The 20654-nt window shown below is 44.4% G+C and overlaps 1 protein-coding gene across 6 annotated transcripts in view; it reads right to left on the bottom strand.

Moving 5' to 3' along the window:
* Positions 1–20654, bottom strand: part of ncanb (neurocan b) — a 220533-nt gene that overhangs the window by 140441 nt on the left and 59438 nt on the right. Inside the window, exon 1 of one of the 6 annotated variants that reach the window (XM_046049660.1) lies at positions 13396–13507. The exons of the other annotated variants lie outside the window; for them this stretch is intronic. The gene's annotated coding sequence lies outside the window, so the exon portion shown is untranslated. Of the gene's footprint in view, positions 1–13395; positions 13508–20654 lie in introns of those variants that run through there. 6 annotated transcript variants of the gene reach the window in all.

Here is a 20654-nt window from a genome sequence, read left to right as displayed (position 1 = left end):
CATGAATCCCTGTGATTGGTTTCGGCAACCCCAGAGTTAGATCTCTGATTAGCGAAGAGAGCTTTATAAGTATCTCACTGCTGCCTCGGCTTCATAAATAGCCCCACTATGTTGAAACCAGGCAGGCAGGGTGAGGTAGAGGAAGACAGACAGAAATCACTCTCCGTGAAAATGACTCACATTTCTCTTCTTCTACACACTTGTCTCCTGCTTTCCTCTAGCTTTAGTTCCCAGTTTTCTCAGATCCTGGGGCTTCTGGTGTAGCTCCACAAATTAAAATTGAACACTTGCGCATACACAACAAAAGGCGCTTCTGCTTTGGGAACCGCAGCACACAAGCGTGGAAAACATTGGCCATCTGTAGGCCTCTCAAGCACTCCCTGTTTACCAGCTCATCAGAGTCTGACAGATAGAGCTTGTACAACAATGATGCCAACATTACATACTTGATATCCTTCAATGATGCATCTTTCATTCACTGTTTGTGAAGATGTGCCCATGTCGACTTTTCCTTAAAAAGGAAAGAAAAACTATAAGGTAGAGGAAACACGCAGTGCTTCAAGAGCTGTCCGGTGCTCAAACCACACAAAGAGCCCACAGGGAGCTTTTCTTTTTCTGAGGATTACCTCAGAAGAACACCGGCATAATGCTAAAATAAACATGCTATGTTGTATTTGCTTCTCCTCAAGGCTGTTTTATGGAGTCATGCTTAGAGACGCAATCCAATTCAGACCTACTGACATGTCTTTAACAAACGATGCATTGCACCCAACTGGTGAGACAAAAGAAAAGGCCAGGAGAGGAAAGGTAGCCGAAAAGAAATCCACCCTCTGCACCCCCTCTTGCAATCACTGGAAGATACTCAATTGTGCCCCTGTCATTAATTCAGCAGACAAAAACTGTTACCAGATGTCATTATTTATTTATAGTATTTAATAGGGAAAATGCTTCCTTTGAATAATACATTTGGTGGGAGAGGGGTGCAAAGCTGGGTTTGGAGGGGCGAGGGGGGTGGATGATGAATATTCACAAGCTGCGTCTGGAGGGATTGTGGTAAACTACCTTTTTTTTCTGCCTCTGTGCCTCCCGGGCTTTGTCCGCTCTGCCACTGGCCATGATGGCCCAGCTGCGCTGCTCATTTGCTTGGCTCTACATGCGGTGGCTATGTCAATATGGCTAATGCCAGACTATTATATTATTAGCCAAGGCAAAGCTAGCAGCAGCCCACTTAGGCTCTGCTCCATCTGCTCGGCGGTGTCAGGCTGGAGGAGTGAAAGGACGCAGAGCTGTCGATCAAGCAGATTGACGTACTCTGGTGAGCAAAGGTGAGGGCTTCATTAAGCCGATGAAATGTCTCTGTAACTGGGGGGAATGGGGGTACCAAGCCTAAGATTTGGATATAGATTCATATGTGCTAACAGGCTCCCCAGCCTCACATACATACAGTACATGTGTACAGACAAACCAGAACTTTAACAGACAGTATGAGGCACACACTCACTCCACCATACAAACAGAATTGAATATGTGTGTGGGCTGCTGTGAGTGTTTTCACCGCTTAATTGGATCAGGGTCATCTAAGTCTGTAAGTTAGTCTCTCTCTGCAGGAATCTTCAAGCCGCCCTTCCACTAGCCAAATAAAAAGCTAACTCCATTTGTAACACATACGGCGAGTGTACAGCACTGAACTTTTAGCAAAAACAAACACCAAAAAAACAACAACAGGATTGCAACTGGCTCATATCGCCACAAGCTTCCAACTATAGGATTTGTAGCTGGAGGCCCTCGCCAGTTAAACAGCCTAACTCAAGCCCAGAGATCCTCCGTACTGATACTGTAAAGTTGCTTGGCTGCTCTCCCTTGATTCATCTCGAGCCAGGGTGGCTTTGTTTGTTTTAAGCATAGCAGAAGGTTCATAGTAGGAATATTAATGTCTTATATTTTCAAAATCTCTGTAAAAATTCACAGTTTCCCATTCACATGCTTGGACGCTACTCAAGTGCAAAATTGAATTCTTGCCCATTCACGCCTTCCGTTACAAGTGTCTGCACTAAGCTGAGCGCAGCCAGGCAGAAAAGACACATTATTGAAATATGTGACAACGCAACCTCATGCAAAGAGCAGATAATTCTGTAAAATTCTCCCTGTCTGCTACCTCCCTCCCTCACTTTCTTTCTTCCTCTTTCCTTTCTTTCTCTTTTTCTCTCTCCTGAGGTGTAATGACAACATTTCTGAGCAGCTTTTGGCCTTGACCAAAGTTGGAGTACAGCCACTAAGAAACAGTGAACCCCTCTCCAAAAGGAATATTGTTCATCCATTGTAATGCCTCATCACACAGAAAATGGGAAAATGGGGGCAGTGAACTGTCAATACCACCGAATGTAACACCTCTTCTGAGAACAATGGTGTTAACAGCAGAGCCTGCGAACCGGTGCAAGAGCAGTAGAGCCCAAATGGAGGGAGTCGAGAGATAGATACTGACAGATGAGAGGGGAGGAAGACAGAAAGACAAACACAGAGACCTTCTACAATATGCATGAGTGCAAGAGGCAGAAAGAAGCAAAAGCCAGCAGTATGTTAAAGAGAAGTTAAATGTGGAGCCAGATCCTATTAGTACAACAGGAGCTGATGATGCCCATAGTTCACTAACTTTTTATCTACCGTCAGTAATAGAATGAAAATGAAGCTGGGTGTTTTCTGATCTCTGTGGTGTTGCTCCGCATCAGCCTGGAAACAGAAGCTCCTGATCCATCAGCCAGCCTCTCTGCAGGCACTGGCTTGGCCCTGCACATTGAGGATCACTCTGCCGATGATAAAGCCAAATAAAGGATCATACGTGTTGGGGCCAACGGGAGGAGGGGAAGAATCAAATATTATGGAAGACAGTTTGTAGAAACTGTAGGTACACTGTCTGAGAGACTGTCCGGACACATGCACTGAGTGCAAGACAGACAAAATAAGAGATTAAAGAGAGCAAGAGAGAGAGAGAGAGAGAGACTAGTCACCATTTCACAAACTGCTTGGTTGAATCTCTGTTTAATTTCCCAGGGGGTCATGAGCAACTCGGCTCCTACTCTCGCTGCCATTCTGTATTTGACACACTGCCATACACTCCTAAAATGAAAAAAAGCAAACTCCACTTTTCTTTTCTTTTCCACCCTCAACAACATCCCTCACTGTGAGATAGCCCACTAAAGACATGTTGTGGTAGTCCAGCCATGCTCGGACCTCCTCCACTTAGCCAAGAGGTGCTGCTGTGCAGCGACAAAGTTTCCTCCAACAGAAATAATTGAAAGACCCATTTGGCGGAGTTTAAGTGCCATCCAAGATAATGTCTCCGGTTTCCCTCTTTGGTTTCGCTGACAGCCCTGACTGTGCTGCCTATCGACTTTCACCCGAGCCAACAGCTCCCTCTGTCCCTATCTGCCTCACCTGGAGGCTTACAGGGGGAAGAAAAGGTGGTTTTACAGCAAGAGGTGGAATGATGGTCCTACAGATCCAAGTCCTGTAGTGTTAGGTAGATTTTTTTTGTGGCTCAACATAGGTAGCTCCAAAAGGAAAAACAAAAGAGGAAACAATACTTTAGGCTGCTGCATGCATTACAATTACAGATGCAACATAGCTGACATCATGCAAAGAAAGAATTGACAAAAGGGGTACACTATAGTAAGAAAATAGTATATTTTATATTTCGAATGATTTTATATTTCCCTATGTAAGATGGTAGGATGAAAATGAAAAATGGTAAACTGAAACAAAAATAGATAACTGAAAACAAAGGTCTTTTATAAAATTAAAATACATTTCCAACATGTCAAAACGGTTCAGTTTTCTGAAAATCAGTGGCATGTGAGCATGAGCCAGAGCAATTAAAATGATTTTAGGAGTGCATGAACCATGATCTTACAATAGCTATACACTTGCACCTGTAATTCTGATCACAGCCAAAGATCTTTGTCTCTGAACAGTACACAAGCTCATCTCCAATTCATCACTGACTGTAGTCAAGATAAGCTGTGAAACACCCTTTTATTTTTTCTTGTGTACATACAGAAATATTGAATGGACTTTGTCTGCTAATTCCGTAGTCAACATGTCAAACAAGAAAAAAAGCCGCTAAAACAACTGGCCTGTATGTTTCCGATGAAGTGAGGTCCAGTCCACAGGAATGTAGAGCGATGCTGTAGCCTCACAGGAGCGTCGGTCTGATGCGGTGCAGGAGGTAGCGCCACAGACAGGGAGCTGAAACCATCCAACGACGCGTAAAAACCTTGCAAGTGCGGGTTGAAAACGAAGCGCCTCTGGGTGTCGGGTAGGGAGGCAGAGACCTTGAGCTCGGTATCGTTTTGCACGCAAAAGGGGGTGACTGTCTCGAGCAGTGTCCGCGCTTCTCTCAGGAGACGAGCGGAGGCAGCAGCAGACGCGATGAGTGGATGAGCGCCGGAGTGGTGCTCACCTCTCCAGCAGCTGAGCGCTACTGAACAAAAGAGTGCTCCGCAGGCTCTCTATTCAAATAGCAGGAGAGGGATGGAGGGGGATGAGGAGGGGGATGAGGAGGGGGGGGGGCTCTTAGTCCCGAGGTTGACGTCAGGACCAGAAGTTCCTGCATCCAACGCCATCAAATACCATAAGTTCATTCAAAACCGCTTCATACAACATTTAGACTATATGGGGACTATCTAACCGATGACCCGCAGATGTGTTATTGTTTGTTCCGTGTGATAAAGTATCTGATGTGGGAAACAACAGTCACGCAGCTATTAGTGCTGATCCCCTGGTCTAATTTATGAGTTTCAGAAAGACGTGTTTTGGCATCTCTGCCCCACTGTAGGGCCCTTTAATCCCGTTTTGCCTTTTGTCTGAGAGCTGTAATTAATAACCTTAGGGATAGAATTACCTTGTTTGGCAGTGGAGCAACGACCTCAACTTCACATTTACTTGCAGTGGGCTAGCTTAGACTATCATTTTAGATTAGCAGCGCGCTCAAATTGCCTAAAGGATTTAGTTGGCAGGCCGGAGCGATCTGATGAGAATTTCACTTATAAAACATGCAGCGAGGCCTGCGTGTCTTCTAGCTATTATAGGCTAGCCTGTGTGTGGCAGTTAAATTAAAGATCGTTATTATGGTGCATGCAAGCAGCGCAGTTAGAGAGTGATGCCTACAGTCTTTTAAAAGAGCTTGCCAAGTGGTGCTGGTATATTCATTCATAGCCAGCGCGAGCGACCCGCCGCTTTGTTGCACACAAGAATAATGACCCCCCGCGAGACGCCACGTCCCGTGCAGGGAGATTAACGCTTTGTTCAGCAGAGTTGTATACTTTAAGCATAGCTTGGGCTGCATGCATTATATTTTGTTGGTTTAACAAAAAAAAGGCTATTTCTTCTGTAGGCAGGGTGTACTTTCTTTCACCATAAACCAGCATATGCTCTTTATAACTGGAAGGGGGGAAAGGTAGTGCAATAATGCAGCCTCTGAAGACTCAAGGAGCTGTCCATGGTGCTGAATCAGTTTAGTTTAGTAATATAATGCATGGTAAACATATACTGTAGTTACTTATAATAGTAAAGAATTCTGGCTTCTGTCCTAGGTCTACAAATGAAATCTGCCACAAAAAGATTCCCTTTCCCAAGTTGGTGTTTTTAAAAAATCATCCAACCAAAGGAACAAATCGGGAATGAAGGGGGAAAAATTGTCAAGAGCAAAAACATGAAACCTGACCACATCTTCTAACCGACTATAGCTCACACAATAAACAAAGCCTTTTCTTTTCGGTGAGACAATTAAAACGGCCTGCTTCTACAGCTAATGGTAATGTACCTGAACATAAGCACACAGAAATCTTTGACTACAATATAACAAGTAACAAGAATTTCAGTTTTTAAGAGATGATTTTGCTGACGTCCTAACCTTTTTGTCCGGCATCTCTGTCAGGTCCAAATTTCCTCTCAACATGGTGCCTGGTGCTGTAAGGTATCTCAAAAAAATAGATGGCCAGATTTCCATGACCTAAAGTGAGGAATTGCAAAGCACATCTATTTGTGAAAGACTAACAAAGAAGGGTAAAACATGATCATGGAGTGGAATTGAAGAAATACTTGATGTTGAACTCATCTGATGTATTCCATTACGTAAGTTGACAAAGTCCTTGAAATTGTGTTTGAAGAAGTCACCAAGTCCTGCTGTCTTCAGGGCCTTTGCCTGGCTGTTCTATAGATGAGGACAACGGCACTAAAGCCTGCTTCAACACAGGTATTAGTCTTGGCCCAGGGAACAACTAAAAGGACAAATAATGGAGAGATCCAGACGAGACTTACCCTATAAGCGAGTGTTATATTCAGGTGCTGGTCCCCAGAGGGATTTAAAAAATGAGCAGTATCCTAGTTTATTATAAAAACAGCAAATAAAGTGACTTTAAAACAGGTGTAATGTATTCTCTTCCTCTGGCCATAGTCAACACTTGTAATGCTGCATTTTGTATGGTCTGCAGTTTAATCAAAGCTTTGTTGCAGCACTAAAGAGACCATTAGTCGAGCCCAGTAGAGTTAAAAGCGAGCTAAAGTTATTCCGTAACTGACCGTAAGAGAAATGCATATTTCTCAGACAGCAAAAGACAGTTTAGGGATAGAAATTCAGGTCCGTGACATTAAACACTGCATTGTACAAATCAGTGAATACAGCATCAAAGTGAACTAACTCCCCATATAATAAGCCTTTTTGGCTATTTTACACCCAGCCATCTTACACACACACATACTGAGAATATTGTTAACCAACCACTCTGTGATGTACATGGCAGTACAAGCATGCAGCAGATCCTGGTATATACTGTGGATTGGTACTGGGAATCTCATTTGATATAAGATGAGATGAAAAAACATCAGACACAATTTTCATGATCACTGCCAGGAAAAGGCTTTTAAAGACGCAATTAATCACTTACTACAAATCATCTAATGTTTTCACAGTTCGTTGATGGCATAATTGCTGCGCTATGGGGACAGCTGAAGTCCTCATTCTGTTCAAAGCAGCATGAGAGTTACACTCAAACTACTGTTGGCTTTGTGCTTGAGACTGTGAAGCCAGACAGACTCTCCAGTGGGTTTGACACCAGAAGGACTTCAACGCCACGGATCCCAAGCTTGTGCTTATCAGATTTCTTCACACACAGACTGTTCAACAGGACAAGACATTTTGATGATGATGGATCAGATGATGATGAAGACTATTGAGACAGGGCTTCCTTTATCGCTGCTTCTCTTTCTAACTCTTTACCGCTCTCTCTGCTTCTCCACTTCCCAGAATGACCAGAAGGCAATCAGACTACAAACAAGAGAGTAAACAAAGAAACAGCTTATATCGATCCCTGGGCTTCATAGCCCTGGGTAAATGTGTTTATCTTGTGTAGCCACTACGTTATACTTAGATTAAATACATATTTGATGCAGTGGCTGGAGCTGTAAGCAGTGCGCCGCTTGGAAGAGTCCTCTGGCAAGAGTTTATTACATTTTGCTAATACCTTAATTAGGCAAACCATGAGAGAAATTAATCCCTAGTGAATTGGCTTCTTAAAACACTGTCCAGCCACCCCTGAAACCCAATGGAATAATTAGCACAGCACAGAGAAATGTGTTTGTCCCTGAGAGGATTTTGGAATAAAGTTTACTCCTACCTCTTCATCTGAGACAAGGGACATGCTTTTGTTAGCGCAAAGATTCAATTCTGAAGGCGTAACAATCAGAAAGCCCAAATCAGCTTTAATGACAACAAAAAGAATATTTTACATCCCCACAAACTACCTGGAAATAACTTAAGATACAGTATGTGGGCGGGCATCTTGAATGCATTTGAACAAAGTCATAAAGCCATAGCCCAACAGAGCCATGGCTTTCGTTTATAATTAACATAAGATATATTTGTTAGTTAAGCAAACAAATTGAATGTCAAGTGTTTTATACCTGTGAGGGAAGTGGAAATGAATGAAAAGGGCAGCAGACATACAGACGCCCAAGCAGACTTCTGCTGTCCAAGTTTTATATTCACTTTTGTTTTCCAATCTCCAATGATCTGTCTCCTCGGTAGCCTCAATCAAAAGCAATGAATGTGCGTTTAAACTCTGACCCCTATTGCAAGATAAACCAATAAGTGAGACAATTACTCAAAAGCACCAATGACTCCATTTGGCAAGGATTTAAAGAGTTTAATGTGCCAATAAATACTCTATATCCCTTTTTGCATTTATTGACCTTTTTATTAACAATACTAAAAGCCTTGGTTATGTCAAAAGTGCTCTGATTAAAATGCTGTCGTCTGCGTGCGTACATGCTGATGTTAAGCTGGTCTAATGTTTAGCTTGGTATCATGTTAGCATGTAAACATTCGCTTATTAGCACTAAACACAAAATACAGCTGGGAATGTTTTTACTTTTGCAGGTATTTGGCCATAAATCAAAGCAATAGACAAATAAAAATTTGGCCTGATGATGGCGCTAGATGAAAAGTTAAGAGATCATCAAAGTAATTACAATTCATCCTGAGGGCAATATCTGTACCAAACTACATGGTAATCCATCTAATAGGTGTGGAAGCGTTTCAGTAAGAACCAAAAATGTCAATCTTGTGGTGGTGCTGGATGAGAGGCCAGGAACTTGCAAGGGTAAAATTCATCCTCTGGGGACCATGAATGGCTGTACAAAATCATTTGGCAATAAATCCAAAAATTGTTGAGATATTAGGGCTGAAACGATTCATCGATTAAATCGATAAAATTGATAAATAAAATTCATCGACACAAATTCTTTGCATCGATGCTTCGTTTAAAGAGGTGGTATTATGCTCATTTTCAGGTTCAGAATCTTAATTAGGGGTTGTACCAGAACAGGTTTACATGATTTAATTTTCAAAAAACACCATATTTTTATCATACTGCACATTGCTGAAGCTCCTCTTTTCACCCTGTGTGTTGTACGCTCTGCTCTTGAGCTACTTGTACAAAATCTTTGTTGGGAGTTGCACATGCGCAGTTCCCAGGTAAGGACTACTAGCCAATCAGAAGCAGAGTAGGGCGGGTCGTAAGAAACAAGGTAGTGTGATCCAAAGCCGCTTCAGACTGCGACTGTAACCTAGCAGATGGTATAAGTTATTACCAGTCCACAACCACACAACATCATTGTTCCACATCTTACCATTAGGACTAAATGTTGAACTGTTGCCGGTGTTCTGACAATCTATGCTGCCTTGCCGAAAAATGCTACCATAGCGCAAATCAATAGACTCGACTCTACTCGGCCCTGCTCCATTTTCCATTGCAGGTAGTACCCAGAGATAAAACCTAGCTTGTCGTCACACACACAACTGCCGCGACGTAATGTTCAATGTGACACACACACCAGCTCTTAAAATATATCTACGGTTAAAACGTTTCAACATTCCTCAGAATGTAAAGACAGATAAGCGGTATGAAAACCTTCCAGCTGTGTTTCGCTCATTTCCCGTTTCACATTTCACGTGTGTTTTCTTGACAAAAGGTGGTTTGGAGACCAGCGTCGGGTGACAGAGCTGCTGTCAGCTCCTGTAGTGTGTGACCCCCTGTCACTGATCAGTCACGTAGTGTGAAAGCCACAACGACTTCAAGACTGCCGTCATATGACGGTAAGTTGTGTGAACTGCACGGCCATCGGCCGACACTGAAAGTCGTGTAGTCTGCACGAGCCTGTAGTATAACTTGTATAGCACTCGGGTGATGTGTTTGTAAAGCAGCTGTCTGGTTGTTGGTCTGATGTTTGCTGTATGACACACTATGAATTTCCGAAAGGACCAATTAATATCACCTATAAACGTGCACAGCTGATCCCGTTACAGTCTGGGGGGGGGTGCTGCCGCCAAGCAAAAGTACTTCTTAAACGATGCATCGATGAATCGTTGAAATAATCTATGGAAGCTTCGAATACTTAAATCATCGTTAGCTGCAGCCCTATGATTATTTTCAACCTGGACCAAAGTGGTGGACTGACTAACAATGCCTCCTCTAGGGCCACGTAGGCCTACCTAGAGTGGCAACAAACTGCAGATAGATTAATCCCCAAAAGATTTGTTGCATTGAGTTTAAATTAGTTGCAGCCAACCTAGGCATTCTGCTACTTCTAACTAGCCAGAGAAATCCTTGGATTTTCATGGAGATTATTATTATTAATATTTTTAATGAGCTAAATAACATTCTGAGAAATATTTTGAAGGGTAGGATATAGACTCACACCACCTTCATTAACAGAAAGCTGATGCACATCCAGCCCGTGCAAACAACCAAATAAATGGTAGTTACAAACAGTGTAATGCTTGTGTGGCAAAGTGAGGGATTTGTGTGCTCTATGTGGGGGTCACTCACTGTGCCTATATCCAGACTCTGTAGCTCACCGACCCAGAAATCACTAACACAAGCACTAAAAGGCAACCAACAAACTGCACACGGCCATTTACCACCTCTAAGAATGACTGCCCGCATGGTTAAATTACCTAATGGTGAAAATGAGAAGGAAGAATGGGGGTAGAGAGTGAAGGATAGAAGGAGGGAGGGGAAGCAGACAAAGAGTGGGGTTTGAGACAGCAGCACCAGGAGAGCAGTGAAGCACTGTGGAAAAAAGAAGAGTCAGCAGACCAGAGAAGCTGTAAATGAGGAAGTAATGAAGCCGCGCAGGTGGGGGCAGGTGATCTATAATGAATGAAGCTGAGAGGGGAGGAGACAAGAGGCTGTTAGATGGGCTTTGCTTGGTCTATAATAAACAGACACCCAATCAGAGAATCTCTGCCTGACCTGGTGGTGAAGCAGGGAGCAGAGGAAGTTTGGCCTGTTATTTAACGATGCTCCCAGGCAGAGAATGAGTGTAATGCAAAAAAGTGATGCGCTGACAGGGTTTAAAATAGTTCATACTGGTGAAAGCCAGAACTAATATCCACAAAAAACAGCCAAATACAAAAACCAGCCATGATCGTATACATGTTTGTACATTATTTGCATTCTTCACAAACAGTTAACTGACTGGATGCTGATTTATGAACACAGCTTTATAAATAAAATATATATTTTCTTAGCAATATGATGTGAATAATAATCAGTTGATATATATAAATTCATGTCATGTAAAACTAGACAGCTATTTTGTTATTTCTAATTCATTGAACATCCTACAGATTTTTGATGATACGAAAATGAGTATGTGGAAAATGTTTGTTACATCACACAAAATCTATATGATCCCTAAAGTACTTAATGAAGTCCATGTGAAAGTCAATTCAGTCAATGATGGAGAATATTTGGGCCCTGGTCCAACTGACCGTGAGTTAAGATTATCTTGGTCAAACTACTGTGAGTACTACTCCAAGATCAAGAATGACCCTTCATGCTCAACATGTTTAACTGTCTTGTGAAATATTATTATATTTAGTCAGAAAGTTGAATTGCCGGATCTGTCCTCGCGGGACTCAAACAGTAACCACCTCCTGGCTGCGTTGCTACCGGCAGCCCTTTTCTAGAACTAACGACAGTTCTTCCCCTTCTGTCTTGTCGGCTGACAGATGGGAAGTGTGATCAGAGAAAATCACACCCTGTGCATAAATAACTGCAATATATTCAGTTCCGCTTTCCTGGAAACTCTATGTGTCATTAGAAAAGAATCTCTGGGATGAGAGAACAGCGTGTAAACTTGCTAATTAATAATGAATTAATTAATAGCATCAGTAATAACGCAATGATGGTAGCCCCTCTGGAACAAAAAGATTAAAAAGATCCATAAAAACAAGTGGTTCTTCAACCTATGGAAGAGTGTTACTATAAACTCAGTCCACCCTGGCCAACACTGAAAGAACTGAGAAGTGACACAAAGCTGTTCATTGCTGCAGAAAAAACTCAATTTCAAACGATAGCTGTGAGCAGAGAGACAATGTCATGATCAAAGACTGCGTCCTGAGGCCTGGTTGTATTACAATCTAAAGCAGGAGATGCTAAGCTCCTACAGCCCTGTCAGCAGTGACACCAGAGACCCCTTTCTCTTCCGAGAACAGAATATCCTCACTCTGTTTCATTTCCCCCTACCTCCACAGGCTATGCTATCATCTTACTGTTTAAAAAGTGCTTTATCACCCCAACAACTGCCCCGGTGGAGGGAGCAGGACCTTTCTCAGCCTTCAAATGAACAGACGCTGGTTGTTACAATAAACTGTAATGAGGACATCTCAGTGAAGAAGCCAACTGTGAGTGTGTCTGTCATGGTCCAGAGGGCTAGGAGCTTGATGTTAGCCAATCTCTTGAGCTATGTATCCATGAAACTTGATGATAAGGCAGTGGCAAAATCACACTCCACCTTCACAGTTTTCTTATAGAATATCAACACAATTGTCAAGTCGTATTTGCAGAAGTGTAACCTGCTGGCCAAAATTAAATCCTAACTATTTTAGAATTTAATATACGTATGATCAGTAGGCATTTTCTAGCATTTGGTTATGCAAATCGTTTCTCGAAGGGATTACAAAGTAGCAGCTGCGTTTATTGAAGAAAAGTCATCTCAGTAGTTTGCATATTTCAGATTTAACTGAAAATTGCATATGTTTTACATCACTGCTAACCATTTCCCTAAATATCTTTAGATTTATTTCCTACATTTCAGTTGATCAGTAACAATTTATTTCAATATGCAGCCTTTTCATTAAGGAATGGAACAATGGAAGCCACTGTCTCACCTCCGCCAATAGGTGGATAAATTCATTGTGACATGCAATTTAACCATGCTGTACAAACTATGTTGCTATATTTAAAAAACCTCTAGTTTAAAGCATTAACAATGGATCACATTACTGTCTGATGTGGAAGGTGTTGCTCATAGTGAGAACCCCACAAATAATTATCACAAGATGGAGTCCGCTAAATACAAAAAATGACCAGCTTCCAGCACAACACAGCCTCCAACACAAACTCCCCATGAGGATAAAAACCAATAACAAGTTTTGTACTGAAGCCCACGAGAATCAAATCGACTACGGATGAAAACACAGAAAGGCTTTTGGAACCAAAAAAACCGACACAGAGTACCAAAGTGTAAGATCCATTCCCTACAGTAATGTTACTTACTGCAGTCTAAGTGTTATAAAGTGTAGCAACAATCCCCAAACAACTAATTTGTAATATTCAGTCTAGCTTGTTACGCTCTTGATCATCACAATCCAATACATTTGCCTCTGGCAAAAGATACACAGTTATTGAAAAGCGGCAGTTGAGCTAATGCCGAAGTATAAAGTCAGCTAAATGCACTCAATGGAACTTTATTATGCAACGAGCATTGATTTGTTCAATCTCAAACTGATAAAAATATTACTGTAACGTTGCAGCGGCAGTTTACTTGAGTTACCTGAGATGCTGGGTGAAGCTGTCTCCTGGTGTTTCGGTCTCTGTGTGTCCGATTATGCTCGATCATGAGTTTAAGCACGCGTACTAGCACATACCAGGTTGCTATCAAAACGCTTCAGCGCTAGTGGCTGCTGAAAATTACATATAGCCCCTTTAAAGCCAATATGTGTAGAATTTCATCCCAACTTTGTCGCCCCTCCCCCCAGTGGAAGTGGCACCTGCACAGTATACAGGTAAATTTAAAAAAAAACTTTACATTCCCATATTTGCAGAGGTTTGACAACGGGGTTAATTTATGCAGAACCTTTTAGCAGCTGAATTTTCAATTTTGAATGTCGGAGCATTCCTAAAAGCACCAAGAAAAGTGTGTATCCATGCACCCAAATGAATTACTACACAAAAATTATCAGCGTGAGACCAAAAACAATGTGGGTGACTACATGTTCACTGAGATGGGTTGCCTATCTCAAGCTAGTTTTAAGTCTCTAATTTACACAGCACACTGGAATGACAGGAGACCACTGGCTCAATGAAAAGTAGGTAATCAAAGTTATGGTTCAGAAAATGGCCAGCAGTAAAGTTAAGTATACATGACTTTCAGTTAATTGGCTAAAATGAAAATATAAAAAAGGTACTATGGTACTTTATGGTTCAATTTCAAACTTTTATGATATAGATTTACCATCATAATCCAAAACAATGTAGAAGTTGAATGCAATAAAACAAAGCTTCACTGAGCAATCCTGAAAACAGAAAGGGATCCACACTAACATCATGGCTTTTAATAGAGCCAATTCGTTTTTTTTCAACAGTCAGTCAACAGCAGTCCTGTAGTCCTGTTATAAATCAACATAATGAGGCATAAATCAGCATTAATTAGCATATGGGTTACGGGAACACAGTAAGATACACAATGGCACGTGACATATATTCTCCATTATCAACTCACACAGAGTAGCAAGCAATCACCACCTGATCTCTCCCTCTGCCTCTCTTCGCCAGCTCATCATTATTGGCAATCAGTGTATTGTGTGACTTCTACACATCGCTAGTGCCAGCACTGAGAGCCAGACGTACGGTGCCTTCCATGGTTTTGTACTGCAGAAGACTCATCCACAAACGCGCCAATGACTCTGATGAGGCAGAGGGCAGGAAAGTGATGACAGGAAAAATAAGATAAATAGCAGAGTTAAGGAAGTCGACACCATGCAGTATTTAGCATTGTTCACTGCACTGAAACGACAGGAAGTAAATGAAATGAAAACAAGTGAAGGAGAACCTGCTTTTGGTATTATAAAGGGTGCATTTCACTAAAATACTTCAACCAACTGTACTTACTGTACCCTTACTAACATCTATCTTTTCTATGTATATTATATTTCATATTTATATTATCCTTTGTTTCTTCCCAGTAATCTCTTCACCTATTTCCCTCCTTATCTTCTCCCGAGAGCTCAGTCAAACCGGGTGGAGTTTTGAGTGTCGCCAGTCAACAAAGAAGCACTTCTGTCAGTGACGGTTGGCTGCTGGATGACAAACACACAAACACTGATCTGTCTGCTGAAGCGTCTTCAAATGCCTCTCTCAGTCTGCCACTCGGCATAATCAAGCCTCCAAACGCAGCACACGATCCTGGCCCCCCTGGCTTGGCTTTATCTGAAAAGACAGCATGTGTAGATGGACCAGCGCAGGGAACAATTTGTACTATAAAGGGCCAGAAAAAAAGTGGATATATTTCAGCTGAAAGGCCTGGTGTCCAGCCGTAGGGCCCCTCATTCATTTGGAATTGGGAGGCGGTTGGCTCTATTCATCTATTCACTTCAGACTCTATAATTACCTCGTACATATCATTTCACTCCTGCCCTCCTTATCCACTTCTCTTGCGTCACACTTTACTCTTCTCTGACCTCCAGCAATTCCTGCTTCTACATTCAGCATTTTAAATTTCTTGTATTGCTACTGTACATGAATTCAGCTACAGGCCAAACACAAAATGTATTATGTTGCAACAAATATATGTACTATAACGTTTTATATAGGTATAGGTATCTCATTACCTTCCCTAATAAAAAGATTTTATTTCACATTTAGTTATTAAAATACACTGCTAACCATCATCCTAAGCTTCACTTTATGTAAAACCAAATAATCTTGCTCCATTAGTTCCCATAGAGAGAGGCAGGCATAATAATCACAGCTTTCTCTGCATATTTTAGCATGGCAAAGCATGCCTGGGGCCATACGAATTTGCTTCTTTTTCATGTTGATCTTTCTCTTGTCTTCTGGAGTCAAACGAAACAAAAGAGAAGCCAAGTTGCTGTTTTTGTGGCTCCATAATGGAGTTTCCACTGTTAAAGAAGCGGTGGTCATGCTGTTGCTGTAATGTATAATGTCATATGTCATATACAGCTGTACTTCATTTGTAGTTGAATGTTCAAACAGTTGCTCAAATTAGCCATTTATGCAAGAAAAAAACACAATCTCTAAACATATTTACGGGCTGATGACTCAAACAGACACAGCATACTGTGAATGCAGCAATTTTATGTCAGACAGCAGTTTTAGGGCAAATTTGCAACCTTTTTTGCTTTCTTTCAGACAGTTACGTCTGTCTGTTCATGATATTTCCAATAAAGGTGACTTGCTTGCACCAGTATTGCATGTCATTGTTATTCAGCTCATGTATCTTGCTCTGTGGTGTCATCTTTTTAACTGGAAAAATATTCAATCCTACAAGTCAATGTGACCCCCGCTGGTGGAAAAAAAGTCCTGTATTTCTTTTGTCTTCAATATTAAACCAAAATTATGCCAAAAAGAAATAATTTTGCTATGGATGTTTTCCAAATTCACTTGTCACTTTGGTCTATGTGGCCATCAAGTCACTGTCATGCATCCCACATATGGGCTCATGCCAACACATGGATAGAGCCTAATGGTCTACCAGGACCTCTATTTAAATAATGGACTGAGCTGAGCAGAAGTCGAGTCCATATGGTCGCCTCCAGCTCTTCCTCCTCTAATGATCTCATTGGAGAATAAAGGACTCAGATGCTTGCAGGGAGAGAGGCTAACAGATAGAGCTGTGTTCCCTCTACTTTCTTAGGGAGGGATTTATGCCACTGTGGAGCTACACTGTTTCAACAGACACCTTCGGGAAAGCAGGTGTAAACCACTTTACCAAAGCAGGAGGGGACAATTTTAGTGAAGTCTTTCACTTCAAGACATTTGTCCTTAACTAAAGCAAGTATAATTGTCAATTGTAGTTTTTGGTAGGTTGTTGGAATAGCTCTACTTCACTCATACTCACACTCACACAACTGATGTGTTATGTTCCCTCTTCATAAACCTTTTGTTAACCTGTCAGTTACTCTTATACATAACCCTTGAAAATTCCTAAGCTTGAGTCAGATTTCTCGTATATGTGAACATCTCAGTGTGTCAAGAATTACTGAATCTGTGAATGACACTGCTGGTTGCAAGGTTTTTTTTCCAAAGGAAGCTTGATGTATATTATGACTCTGTGCCTGGAGTATTAAATGTCATCTTGATAGCATTATAATACTGCCTCAAGGTGAAAGAATGTCACATACACTTTGAAGACAACAGGAGAAATGCCTCAAAATCACTCTTTACATTATTGCTTTGGGCAATAACAAGGTTGGTGCAAATATCTGTGTTTCAAAGAAGCACTAAATACTTAACTCATTCAGAGACTTTAGTGTCGATGAATTGACATATTGGTTATACAGCTAGATTAGGCGTAATCGGCTGTGCTCCTTGTGGGGGCAACCACAAGGATCCCCCAGAATAACAAACATGTGTGTACAGAACGTCTCGGGTTACGTATGTAACCCTGGTTCCGGAGAAGGGGAACGAGACACTACGTCGGTTACGACACTATGGGAACGCCTCTAGGCGTAGCAGGTCTGAACGTGAATGAAATCACTCCAATCCTATTGGTTTGTTGCTAGAACGGTAAGGTGTGACGGAATAACAGGAGGAGTATAAAGCACACCTGTACACACTCATCATTAGCTTAAACTATGAAGCAGGCGCTTCAGGCGTGGAGAGAGGTGCGGCGGGCCGACGCAGTGTCTCGTTCCCCTTCTCGGGGAACCAGGGTTACATACGTAACCCGAGACGTTCCCCTTCGAGGGAACTCGAACTGCGTCGGTTACGACACTATGGGAACGAGATACCCACTAAACCGTGCCGAAAATCCCGCCTGCCCCAGTGTGCAATAAAGTGGCACGACTAAGAGGAGAGCGCACGAGTGCCAGGTGCCGAAGGAAGGTCAAGACTGTAAAACCGAATGAATGTGTGCGGAGTGGCCCAGCCAGCCGCTAAACAAACATCCTGCAAAGAGGCCCCGGAAAGGAGGGCTCGAGAGGCTGCCATGCCTCTGGTAGAATGAGCCCTCACAGCCACAGGTGAAGGCAAACCGCGCACCTGATAGGCCAGGGAAATAGTCTGAACAATCCAGTTGCTAATAGTATGTTTGGATGCAGGGAGCCCAGCCCTGGGGAACCCAAAACACACTAGCAGCTGGTCAGCCTTCCTCCAACGGGAGGACCTCAGAGTGTAAATACTCAGTGCTCTGACAGGGCAGAGCAGATGAAGTCTCCCGTCCTCCGCTGTCACATGAGGTGGAGGATGAAATGCCTGCAGCACTGTGGACCCTGCCGCACAAGAAGGCACTTTAGGGATGTATCCTGGACGAGGGTGCAGGATAGCCCTAATATTCCCCGGGGCAAACTCCAGGCTTTGCGGGGAAACCGAAAGCGCTTGGAGAGCCCCCACCCTCCTCAGATAGGTGATAGCAAGGAGAAAGGCCATCTTAAGGGTCAAGTGCTTAGCCTCAGCTGACTCCAGGGGTTCGAAGGGTGCCTCAGCCAACGCCCCAAGAACCACCGCCAGATCCCAAGTGGGAACCTTGGACCGAGTCGCGGGTCTCATCCTCCGGGCACCACGGAGGATCCATGTGGACGGGGCCCTGGAGCTGAGGAGGGTCTCGACCGCTCTGGCTGTTAGACCCGCCTCTAGGTACTGTGCCCCCTCAGGGGCCAGACCCACAGCCGCCATACGGCGGGGCAAGGGTGAAGAACCCGGCCCTGCGCCTGGAACAGCAGGTCTCTCCTCAGAGGGACCTGCCACGGCGGGCCGTCCAGGAGCGACATGATGTCCGAGAACCACACCCGGGTTGGCCAGAACAGGGCTACGAGCAGTAGGCCGACATTGTCGGACCCGCTCCAGAACCCCCGGGAGCAGAGCGACTGGGGGAAAAGCGTACAGACGTAGCCTCGGCCACGAATGTACCATGGCGTCCAGACCCAACGGGGCTGGAGGAAAGAGAGAAAACCATAGCGGGCCGTGCGTAGTCTCTTGAGACGCAAACAGATCCACGTCTATGGGGCCGAACTCTCCGCACAAGAGCTCCACCACTTCGGGGTGAAGTCTCCATTCCCCGGGCCTCAGCCCCTGCCTCGACAGCAGGTCTGCTCCCTGATTCTGCGTCCCCGGGAGATAAATCGCCCTGAGCGATAGTAACCTCTGCTGGGACCACAGGAGGATCTGACACGCCAGTCTGTACAGAGGGCGCGAGCGCAGACCGCCCTGGTGACTCAACACCACCGCTGTGTTGTCGGAACGAACCAGGACGTGGTTGCCTTGGAGATCGGGCAGGAAACTCTTTAGAGCCTGGAACACCGCCAACATCTCGAGACTTGGCAGTTGATATGCCACTCGGACTGATGCACCTGCCAGGATCCCCTTGCAAAGCGGCCGCCCATGACCGCGCCCCAGCCCGTGAGGGAGGCGTCTGTCGAAATGACCAGCCGGCGACAAGACCCTCCCAGCACGGGCCCCTGGGACAGGAACCAAGTTTCCTACCAAACTGATAGGGAACGAAGACACTTGCGCGTAACCCAAATCAGACGGAAAGGATTTCCCCTCGGGGAAAAACCCTTGGTCCTTAGCCACCACTGCAGGGGTCTCATGTGCAGCAGTCCAGATGGTATTACACTGGACGCAGCCGCCAGGAGACCCAACACTCGTTGAAAGTGTTGTATAGTGATGGCGTGGCCTAACTTCACCCCTTTCACGGCAGCCAATATGGTGTCGACACGTGCAATTGTGCCCGCATCGTTGTCGAATCCCATACTACCCCTAGGAACGTAGTCCGTTGGGTGAGTGCCAGCACACTCTTCTTTGCGTTGAGCCTCAGCCCTAAAGGCAGCAGATGAGCCAGAACGACATCTCGATGCCGAACCGCCAACTCTCGAGACTGGGCTAGGATGAGCCAGTCGTCGAAAGTTGAAAATCCGGATGCCCTGGAGCCTCAGCGGGGCCAGTGCTGCATCCATACACTTGGTGAATGTGCGAGGGGAAAGTGCCAGGCCGAATGGAAGAACCCGATACTGGTAAGCCACACCCCCGAAGGCGAACCTCAGGAACTTCCTGTGAGAAGGACGGATGGAGACGTGGAAATAGGCGTCCTTTAGATCTATCGTGACGAACCAATCCTCGGATTGGATGTGCGTCACGATGGCGGGGATGATGAGCATCTTGAACCTGAATCTCCTCAGAGACCGGTTAGAACCCGCAGATCCAAAATAGGGTGCAGCCCTCCGTCCTTCTTGGGGACTATGAAGTACCTGCTGTAGAACCGGCGTCTCTGTCTGGGGGGGAGACACGTTCCAAGGCCCCTTTCCTCAGCAGAGTAAGAACTTCCTGTCCCAACACCGGACCTTGCTCCGGGCGGACCACAGTCCAAACCACCCCGCTGAATTTTGGAGGGCGGGTTTTGAACTGTAGTCGAAACCCATCTATGGCAGTGCGCAGGACCCACGGAGAAATGTTTGTCAGGCTCCGCCAAGCCTCTGCAAAGTCTGCCAACGGAACCAGCCCCTCGGGGCTGGTGGTCGGTGTCTCGTGTGATCTTCTGGTGGACCCCTGAAGCCCCAGAACGGCAGGGGAGAGCCGCCGAAGATCCACGGTGAGTGAGTCTGAATGCCGCCAGACTGCAGACCCTCGGGGCAGGCAGTATGGCGTGGACTCGATGGTGGCAGGTGCGTCCTGAACGTGTAAACGGCTGGATAACATCACCCGTTGCCACGGCGGAGGGGACCTCGGTCGGCCTCCGGGGGGGGTGGGGGGGGTGCGGGAGGGGAGAAAGACTCCCCTACCCCGGTCTTCCCTGAGCTCCGTCGGGACTGGATGACGGTCCTCAGATCGCGTCTCTCAGAAGGCTGAGGGTGAGAG

The sequence above is a fragment of the Micropterus dolomieu genome, linkage group LG05, assembly GCF_021292245.1.
Source record: "Micropterus dolomieu isolate WLL.071019.BEF.003 ecotype Adirondacks linkage group LG05, ASM2129224v1, whole genome shotgun sequence".
NCBI classification, from domain to species: Eukaryota; Metazoa; Chordata; class Actinopteri; order Centrarchiformes; family Centrarchidae; genus Micropterus; species Micropterus dolomieu.
The sequence above is the reverse complement of the archived record's forward strand: the minus strand, read 5'-3'. Positions and strand labels throughout refer to the sequence as shown.